This window comes from Hakea prostrata, chromosome 2, assembly GCF_041222555.1.
Source record: "Hakea prostrata isolate BN-2017 chromosome 2, UWA_Hpros_2, whole genome shotgun sequence".
NCBI lineage: Eukaryota > Viridiplantae > Streptophyta > Magnoliopsida > Proteales > Proteaceae > Hakea > Hakea prostrata.
Genome location: NC_142601.1, coordinates 36937717 through 36948180, shown reverse-complemented (window position 1 = coordinate 36948180; position 10464 = coordinate 36937717). Strand labels below are relative to the sequence as shown.

The 10464-nt window shown below is 39.9% G+C and overlaps 1 non-coding gene across 1 annotated transcript; it reads right to left on the bottom strand.

Moving 5' to 3' along the window:
* Window positions 1-10001: 10001 nt before the first annotated feature.
* LOC149024285 (small nucleolar RNA R71) lies at window positions 10002-10108 on the bottom strand. The gene has a single exon (XR_016171866.1). It is a non-coding gene; the product is annotated as a small nucleolar RNA R71 (small nucleolar RNA).
* Window positions 10109-10464: the final 356 nt, after the last annotated feature.

Genomic DNA, 10464 nt, shown 5'->3' with positions numbered 1-10464 from the left:
TTCTCATACTTACAATATGGATTTTTGGTTTAGGATCATGGGGGATTCCACATCTGACCAGCATGTATCGGATTATCCGAGGGAGTGATTGATAGTTACAAGATTAGGTTCACGCACAATCACAAACCAATCCACATAATAACATGATCACGAGCAAATAAATAATAAGTCCAACAAATAATTAATGTTAGGTATCAAGGAATATTCCCGAAGAGTATCAAAATTGGGAATAATAACATCAAATTGGAACACAAAGTAATCAAGACTCCTAAGGTTTACATTTATTTTCTAAACTTCTATAATGTTTCATCATAGTGCTTGTCTCTAACTCATAGTTCCAATGACAAACTAATTGGGTCCTGTCACTGTTGATTGGCTCCGTTAGGATATTCCAGATCGGCACATGGATCGTACCACGAATTATAATCAACTCCCCGAGGAGCCTTAATAATATCCTTAGGGGCATATACCCCCTTCAAGGTTCGGGTTTCTTCAATACTTACGCAACCATCTAAGAAAAAATCCAAGATGGATGAGTTCCAAATAACTCAGTGAGAAAATTAACAACATATATCCACATATCCAAGGCATTAGAAGGAAAAAAAATATGAATGAATGATGAAATGATATGTAAGTGCAATGCAATACAGTGATGCTCCTAAACTCTAACCAATGCAAGTCTCTAACTTGACCAGCCTCCTTTGGTAGTCTCACATAGGTTGGGGTTTAGGGCCACACTCTCCCACCATAACCATTAGCATGGGAACTGGCATGTGTGAGGGCAATACCTAGTCCAATGTAAGGTAGTCTACTTAATTGCATCGTTCTAAGTTTAGATACCTCCCCTATGGCACCAACCAACTCAGTTTAGTATCCTTCCCTATCTAGGGTCAATGCATCTTATGGCACCGACTAACTTAGAGTATGCCACCCCTTAATCCTATTGGTCATCTACATATGATTTTTTTTTTTGGGGGGGGGGGGGGGAAGCTCTCATGTTCTCTCATGGGTTGGTTACCGGTCTTGAGTGACCATAAGCCCAACTTTACCATATGTTGGCCTACCAATGAATGGCCCCCATGGTGCACCTATGTCCCTTCAATGGTTGGTTATTGGTTCAAGGCACCCACCAACCCAACACTGCTACCACTGTTCACTCAGCCTCAATATCCCCACCGATAGGGTAACAACATGATGGGTAAAAACCTAACCATATGCAAGTAGACATCCTAAATATGCATTATAAACTATGTGTCCATCCTAAGGTTCCGAGGGCAATGGTCAAGCCATGACCCTAGACCAAGTCCATGCATAACTTTGTTAACCCATACTTAAACCATAGCACATCATGATTCAATAAAGCATAGATAAATCATGTCCCTAGATAATTTCTGATTCATTTATAAGCAAAATAATCATATAGAAACAATGTATAATACATCATAGACATTTTATAGTAGATCGTGCTTAAAACATATGCATACATGGTTGAATTCCATCACCTGATAAGTAAAATATAGCCTTTTAAAAGTAAATTGAGCGATGGCCTAACACCTCCCAAAGTATCCTAAATAATTATTGGTCTATGTTAGAAATTACATTAAAAAATCATTTTTTAAATACATAGTGTCACACCCCACCCAGCCGGATCTGGTCATACCCGAATACCCGTGGGGGTGATACACCGCAAGACCTAGGTTTAGTGACAATTCCATACAACATATGATATATCATAATTAAAAGGATAGGAATAAATCAAGTTCAAATAATAATAAGTTATCAAATCTGAAATAATGATTACACTTGTCCAAAACATCAAATCAAAAGTTAAACATCAGAGTTCTAGGAAAAGAAAGAATGTCTGTAGTGGAAAATAATCTAGGGAATACTCTAAAGGAAGGTGACTCCATAGGAGCAATCCTGACATGAACATGAAGTATCATGTGCATCCACTTCTTCTCCGATCATAACCTCATGGTAAACTCCTAACATAGGATCCTCCATGGGAGTGGGGCCTCATAACCTGTAGAGAAGTCTAAAGACCACACACAAAATAAAGGAATGAGTTCACAAAACTTAGTGAGGTTAACTAACTAACATCCATGTCATACATTCATCCAATTTCCACATTATATTCATAAGATAAACATGTAGACAAATAATATAAGTAAACTGATGCATGATGATGATATGAGGTTCCTAACTCTATCATGTAGTCTCTAAGGTAGACATGCTTTAAGTTTAAACACCAATCTCCTTTGGGCGGACTCAATCACTCTCCCTCAACAAGAGACGTCTATTGGGTTCTTTGCAGTTGTTGGGTAAAGCCCTGTTGAGCCATGGTTGGGGTATAGGTCACCACTCTTCCACATCACATTTGGTATAAGATTTGGCATGTGTCAAGGATAATCCAAAGCCCAATGCAACGTCATACTGTCTCGTACTACATATAGTTCGAATATCTCCCCTCATGCATAGTGCCCTTTTGGTTTGATACCTTCCCACCTATGAATGGAATCCTCAACGGGATGCATCTGTTGGATCCCATTCCTTAACCCAGTGGTCATCCACATATAATGGACAAGATGCTCTCCATGTCCTCTCACGGGTTGGTTACCAGTCTTGAGCACCCAGGTTGCATATATATAGAGATTTGAAATCCAAAACTTCCAAAATTAGAATAATTATATTTTCCGGAGCTGCCTTGGTTGATGGTGCTTGGTCGATGGTATCAACCAAAGGAGGATCGACCAAGCAGTCCCCCTTTGCCAACTTGCTGAATTTTGGATCTCCAGGGTCAAAACAAACACTTGGTGTCACACCCCACCTACCGGTCTAGGTTACCCGCCCGACAACCCGTGGGAGTGAACCATCATAGGATCCACGGTGTTACCCATCAATAATAATAAATGCAAGTAAAGATAATCATGAGAAAGAATAAGTTCAATAATTAAATAAAAGGATTACAGGAGTCCAAATACTCCAATAAAATAATCAATTAAAGAATCAATGATAAAAAAGAATATGAGTTCAGCGGAAGCAATTCAGAATGACTAAATAAGTTTCTTTCCGGTTTCTTTTTCTAAAGCTAGAAAATGTTTCTCATGTTTATCAAGAAAAGGGGTTCTCCAGTTCTTCTGCAGACGGTCAGCAAAATGTCTGGCTACTTGTCTCCTACGCCCATCAATGGGTGCTATAAGTGCACTCCATGCACTCGCAGGAGCTCCCGCACATGCTATCTCCATCTTCCATTGCCGGTGCCACATCCTCTGCATACGAGAAGGCTCCTTCATGGGATACCATTCCATTTTCTGGTTCATATCCTCCATCTGTACAGGCTAATATAACATAGAAAATAAAGGAATGAGTTTGGATAAACTCAGTAAGAACAACATAATTCTCATCCATATGTCAACCTCCATTAGAAATGCATATATGATATGTATGAAGTGCAAAAGTACGAATGCCACTAAGATCTAACTATGCAAGTCTCTAACAGTTGACATGCTTTAAGATATACACCAGCCCTCCTCTGGGTAGGTCTAGTTACTCTGATCCGATAAGGACTGGATACCTCTGTAGGGATCTTGGGTAAAAGGGTAAGTCCACACTGGCTCTCAAACCATGGCTGGGGTTAGGTCAACACTCTCTCACCACGACCATTGGCATGAGTACTGGCGCATGTCGGGGTTTCTAATCCAATGCAAGTCATAATGGTGACATACTACATGAAGTCCAGATACATCCCCTATGGCACCAACCAACTCGGTTCAGTATCCTTTGCAACTTAGGAATGAGAACCCTCATGGACTGGCTACCGCTATTGGACTCCACTCACTAACCCTATGGTCATCCACATATTGTTGGGGCGGAAAGCTCTCATGATTCCTCACGACACCCGGTCTGCTCCTTGGACGTCCATGAGCCCAACCCTTACATATGCAACCCTACCATTGTATGAACAATAGTGGACCACTAAGTCTCCGCACGAACTGGTTACCGCTATAGGATGAAACAAAGTCAGATCACCATCATCACAGGTCAACCGGCTTCAATTCCCCTACCGAAAGGGTAGTAGTATGTGGGGTACCTAGCTATGCAACTCTATGCTCTTTCTAGGTATGTCATCCAATAGTTATGATAGTGTTGGAGCATTAGCGAGCATGTGTCCCATACCACAGCCCTCTGATATCTCAAGTCAAGATATCCGAATGGAATACCCTTTCCATCAGAACTACAATACATCAACCATCATCATATCACATTCATAATTAATAAAATATATGCAAAGACAATACAAACATCAAGTATATGACAAGATCAGCATGCTATATACAATTAAATAACAGTATTGAAAGACACTGGACTAGCATGTTCAAGTCATTACATAAAGATAAGATTTTATGTCCTTACCTGTAAATAAGTAGAAGTCCTCTAAAGTGCAAACCAAAAATAATTATAAGACTTTTACTGGAAATAGAGGACACCTATAAACAGGGTTACAATAATACATAAGTCAAGTGAATCAAATTGAACAAAAGCCAAAAGCCACATGCTCTTTGGAAACCAGCCGTTTGCTTGGCTAAAGTGACCGCCTTGAGCAACCACCCCAAAAATAGTGTGTTGCCAAACCGAAACTCAAGCTTTTGATTATCCGATATCAATCTGATTTTGGGATGATCTCAATCCGAATTTCGAACCTAACACACACGTAACCATGGGGTAACACGAAACCTACAATTAACGCAAATTGGTCACCCAAAGCTCTCCCCTTGATTGGATCCATCCTTTTCACGAAAGAAGGGTTTCATTTTTGGACAGGATCTCATCAAGAACATTGGAAAGAGAGCTACAATTAAGCAATTGGGTAACCACTAACAACAAGGGGACGGGTTAACACCAATCGAGGGCTAAAGGAGATAAAGGGTGAAAGGGAAACCAATTACCTCACACCAGAAACACCAAAAAGGGAAGGAATGAATCACCAGATCTCAGTCCACGCTCTACAAACCTTCCAGAGAGTCTCCACTGCCTCCTAACCACCAAAAACAGCGATCCCGAATATAATATTCGTCAAGTGGGCAAGGGTTGCTATTTATAGAGGTCTGGGGGAAAATTAGGGCAAAACCCTGCAACCAAGACCAGGTGGTCGCTTGGTTCAATCAACCACCACTAGCAACCGCCCCCTAGTATATTGCTATACAAGGGTGCTTTACTCAGGGGGTTGAAATCCAAGTACAACCTAACCCTAATCAACACATGGGGGAGGTCTTACCTTCATTCCAGACATCTTCAAACACCACTTGCCTTCCAGAGGTCCAACTTCCAAGCAAGGCAGGTTCTTCAACAAGAGAATCTAGATCCATGGGTTTAGGGTATCGATCATGGACTTTTATCCGGACACTCCACAAAATAAACCGGCTAGACCCTCAGGTTCTCGGACCTGCAATTCGGATCCCGGGTTAGAAATACGGGGGTTGTTACACTTGGGTCCTCAACCAACCTAGGGAAAGGTCAAATCTAACTTTATAGGTCATTCCAAATATGTCAACATGGAACTCAAGGTCCAACTTCCAAGTCAAACATCATTCAAGCCACTTCTTCATCCAAAACAAACAGGGTCTTCAGGTTAGGGTTAGGTGGGGTTTCACAGTGGGCGCTCAAGACTTGTATCCAACCCATAAGAGGACACAATCACATTGTGGGGGCCATTCATTGGTAGGGTTGCATTATAATAAGCCTGGGCTCATGGGCGCTCAAGACTGGTAGACAACTCGTGAGAGGACATGAGAGCTTCTCATTTATATATGTGGATGACCAATAGGGTTAAGAGTCCGCAGTCCGAGTTGGTTGGAGCCATAGGATACGATGACTCTGGGGGGAAATATTCCATAACGGATTGCGAGAGGCAAGGAAGGGAAGTATTTGACCCTATGATTGATGTGACTCAGTAGATGACTTGCATTGGACTAGGTATAACCTTGGCACATGCCAGTACTCATAGCAATGGTGGAGTGAGAGAGTGGTGACCTAAACCCCAGCCATGGTGATAGTTTGAGATGGATGCCTTGACCCAATAGCCATAGAGAACCCAAAAGTCGTGCTTAAGAGCCGTGAGGGAGAGTGATGGAGACTACCCAAAGGAGTATGGTGTTCTATCTTAATGCGTGTCTGCCATTAGAGACTAGCATATGTTAGAGTTAGATGCATACTTGCATATTGTCTCATATCATAGCATCATGTTTTGTTCTTGAATATATTGATTGGAATTGTTATTTGTATTTGAACTACTCGTTGAGTTCTTTTGAGCTCACCCTTTGGGGACAATGTTTGCTTTAGACTTTGCTGCAAGTGTCAATGACATCGAGATCTAGGAATACGAGACCACGTCGAGTGATCCAAAATTTATACAAAGTATTGGTAATCATGAACATCACAGTGAAGAATGTCTGTATGACGGTTGTGTGTACCAGGATTAGTCCAATTTTGGAGCTGGAGTACCCCGTATTGGATATAGAGGTCTTTGAGTTTAGACATTACCTTTTTGATAAAGATCCTTTGAGTAGTACTTAGAACGATTTTGAGTCTTCTTTATTCTTCAGTTGTGATACTTGTTGACTATTCTTCCGCATTTGACTATTAGAGTTTATTTCCGCATACTCTTTTACTCTGATTATATTGGTATCATTTTTCCGCACTTTGATATTGATTTGAGATCCATTCTTTGTTTATTGTTTTAATTACACTAAGACAATGATTATTTCTTGCTCATGATTATACTATTGTGCTATTGTGGGAGGATGATTGTTGAGACTTGGTCTTCGGGTTGTGGATCACACCTCTGGGTATTGCAGTTAGGGTACCAACTAGGGGGTTGTGACAAAGTGGGTGCCATCCTTTATGGAGCCTTTGACACAGGAGCCACTCTTGGAATTAATCCTATTGTGAATTCCTATTCTCTTTCTGGTGGCAGTCCCGATAAGCCTTCTAGAAAGACATCCACGAAGTCTCTTACTTCCTTAATTCAATTATCTTCTCTTTCTTTCTTTCATCCCTTGATGAAGCATTAAGTGATGCACTTCCACCAATGACTTTACTTGCATAATTACAGTCAAGGTCTTCTTACTAAGTCTACCTTAATCACCTTGAAATTCAAAAGATGAAGTTCCATCAAGCTGGAACTGTACCCTTCTTAAGGAGCAAAGGATAATTGCTTTGTGTGCAGTTAGCCAATCCACTCCCAAGATTACATCAAAATCTTTCATGTCAAAGATCACCAAATCAGCTTCCAAGTTCCTTCCATTTATGGTAACAAGGCAAGCTTCTACTACTTGGTCTAGTTGAACTACTGATCTAGTGGGTGTACTAATCACTAGATGCTTAGGTAACTTTTTTGACATTACCGTAGTTCTTCTTACAAATGCAGATGATATGAAGGATGAGATGCACTAGTATCAAATAAAACAAAAGCAGGAACTGAAGCTACGAGTAGCATACTTGTTGTGAAATCCCTCACAACCCTAACCCAAAAATCTATATTGTAGGTCCGAAGACCCGAAGTGAAGGAAGAAGACAGCTGTGGGCCATCCCAAGTGAACCCATTAGATCTGACTTGGAACCAATGGAAGTAGGTGGTGATGATCCTATATGGAAATCTTGTTTGATTTTGGAAGAAGATGTAACTTGAATGATGACAGACTTGGTAGATGGACTATGAGTGCGGTGATGACACTAGTGGAAGGTCCCATAAAACCAAGTAAGACCCTTTCATAATTTGGAAAAGGACCCAAGAGGAGTTTAGGGCTTTCGGGGACCAAAATTCATTTTCTGGTAAAAAGGTACAGGTTGGCAGCCTATTGATAACTCTATGAAATAGAGTTAAGATTTATAACTTTTATACTTGAGATGGCTTGATTTAGGAGTATTTTGTCTTTGTTTTAGTGATAGTATTCATTAGGTGTTGTCTTATTTAGTCTTAACATGTTGCATTTTGTTTAGTTCATTTTTGTCACCATTGCATGAATTTCCCTTCTTTTTATGGATGAATTTGACTGTTTCTCTTTCTCTTGAACATGTAGGTGAAGATTCATAATAGAAGAACATGTCCTCTAACTTTGTTGTAGAGTTGTTGCTGCATTGCTACAACAACGGAGCAGAATATTCTCAGATCCAATTCAAATGGAATTGACCAAAAAGGGCTAACTTAAGTGGACTAAATTCTTGTAACTACATGATGGTTTTCAGCCCTTGATCTCAGGAGGAAAGTTCTAATCCTATGGCCAGAATCTAACCTAATGATTGAAGACATTTATGGAAGAAAGAGAAGAGAGGCAAGGAGGAGAAGAAGGAGACATTCGACCAAGGGTGGATGAGAGACTTGGCTGAGAGGAAGGAGGTAGAGAACGAATGCTGGAGCTCTTGTGGAAGCAAGGAGCTGCTGGAGTTACTGATTTGCTGAAGAAGAAAGCTGGAGCTCATGTGGAAGCATTGAAGCCTTAGTTTATTCTTGTTTTTATATCTCTATCTTCTTATTTTCTAGTCTCATGTCAACTATACTTGGTCTTATGCATTTGAATTCTGTTATGGGCTAAATCTTAGCTGTGTTGGGATGATAGTAGTACCTAAACCTGAATTTTGATATGTAATTAATCATGTGTTCTTTAGTTTTATTGCAATCCACTTTATTGTTAATGAATTCAGCATGTTATATTGACTAATTTCAGTTCTTGAATGATCTTTCTCGAATGAATGTTATGATTTCATTAATTGGAAAATTAATGAAGTCTAGGTGTTTGTTGAATTGTGTGAGTTAGCATCATCTTTAATTAGGTTGTGTTAATTAGTAGGTTGGGTAGGAATACCCAATTACCTCACATTACCATTGATTGGATTGGGTTTAAATTGCATTCTTAATTCAATTCTTCATAGGAATATGCTGATGTTGATTTAGGATGCTAGCTTATGTGTATTGGAAAATACCATATTGCCATTCATTCCAAGTTCTTGATTTATCTTGAGGTTGTAGTATTGCTTTAGTATTTGTGTTTTAAAATTCAGGGGAAGGGAAACTTGATTCCTAACACACTTGTCACTCATTAAGTTTCTTCCATTGCTCAAATCTACATTTTAGTTCCTTAGTTTTCTTTACCTGTCATTTGGTTAATTAGTTAAACAAATACCAATCAACCTTGTTAATTTCATTTAAATCAATTTTACTTTTACATTGAAAGTTAAGGATATAATTCTCCGTGGGATCGATTTTGTACTTATCATTTATTACTTGATTGCGATACGTAAACTTGCTTAATATCTTGAGATACAAGCAACAAGTTTTTGGCGCCATTGCCGGGGAATTTTGTCTTTGATAATTAGTGTAGAAGTAAGTTTTTGTTTTATCTACTGAAATTTCTTTACTTTGATATTGGTTTCCTTTTATTCTCAGGTGCTTTTACCCTTGTATGAACACGTTGCCTGATCAAGAGTTGGCACCCTTTGACATCAAAATAGAAAGGACATTTCGAGCTAGAAGAAGGGAGCAACGAGGCCTAGCAGCAGTTCCAACAATGGCTGAAGCAGTGAGAAATGGATTGAATAGTAATGAGAATAATATGGCAGCTGAGGGTGATGATAGAGATAGAACCATCAGAGCATATGCTGTCCCCATGTTGCATGAGCTGAATCCAAGCATAGTATGGCCAGATATTCAAGCATTACATTTTGAACTTAAGCCTGTGATGTTCCAAATGCTTCAGACTATAGGACAGTTCAGTGGGATGCCAACAGAAGATCCTCATCTCCATCGTAGACTCTTCATGGAAGTAAGTGACTCTTTCAAGATACCGGGAGCAACTAAAGAAGCTTTGAGATTGAAGCTATTCCCTTACTCATTGCGGGATAAAGCAAGAGCATGGTTGAACTCCTTACCTCCACAATCAGTAGCCACATGGAATGATTTAGTAGAGAAGTTCTTGATGAAGTACTTTCCTGCATCAAAGAATGCCAAGTTCAGAAATGATATCACTGGTTTTCAACAGTTGGATGGTGAATCTTTGTATGAGGCATGGGAAAGATTTAAGGAGCTCTTGCGTAAATGTCCTCACCATGGTATTCCTCATTGGATTCAAATGGAGACTTTCTACTATGGTTTAAGTGGACAAACTCGATCCATAGTGGATGCATCAGCAAATGGGGCTATATTGGCTAAGTCTTACAATGAAGCTTATGAGATCTTGGAGAGAATGGCCAACAACAACTACCAATGGCCAGCTGAGAGAGGTGTTGCAAATAAGAGAGTGGCAGGGATTTATGAGTTAGATGCGGTGACAACTTTAACTTCACAAGTGTCATCCCTAACTAGTGTGTTAAAATCCGTAAACTTGCCTACAGCTGTACAAACTCAACAACATACAGCAATCTCGTGTACATATTGTGGTGGGGAGCATGTCTTTGATAGCTGTCCATCTA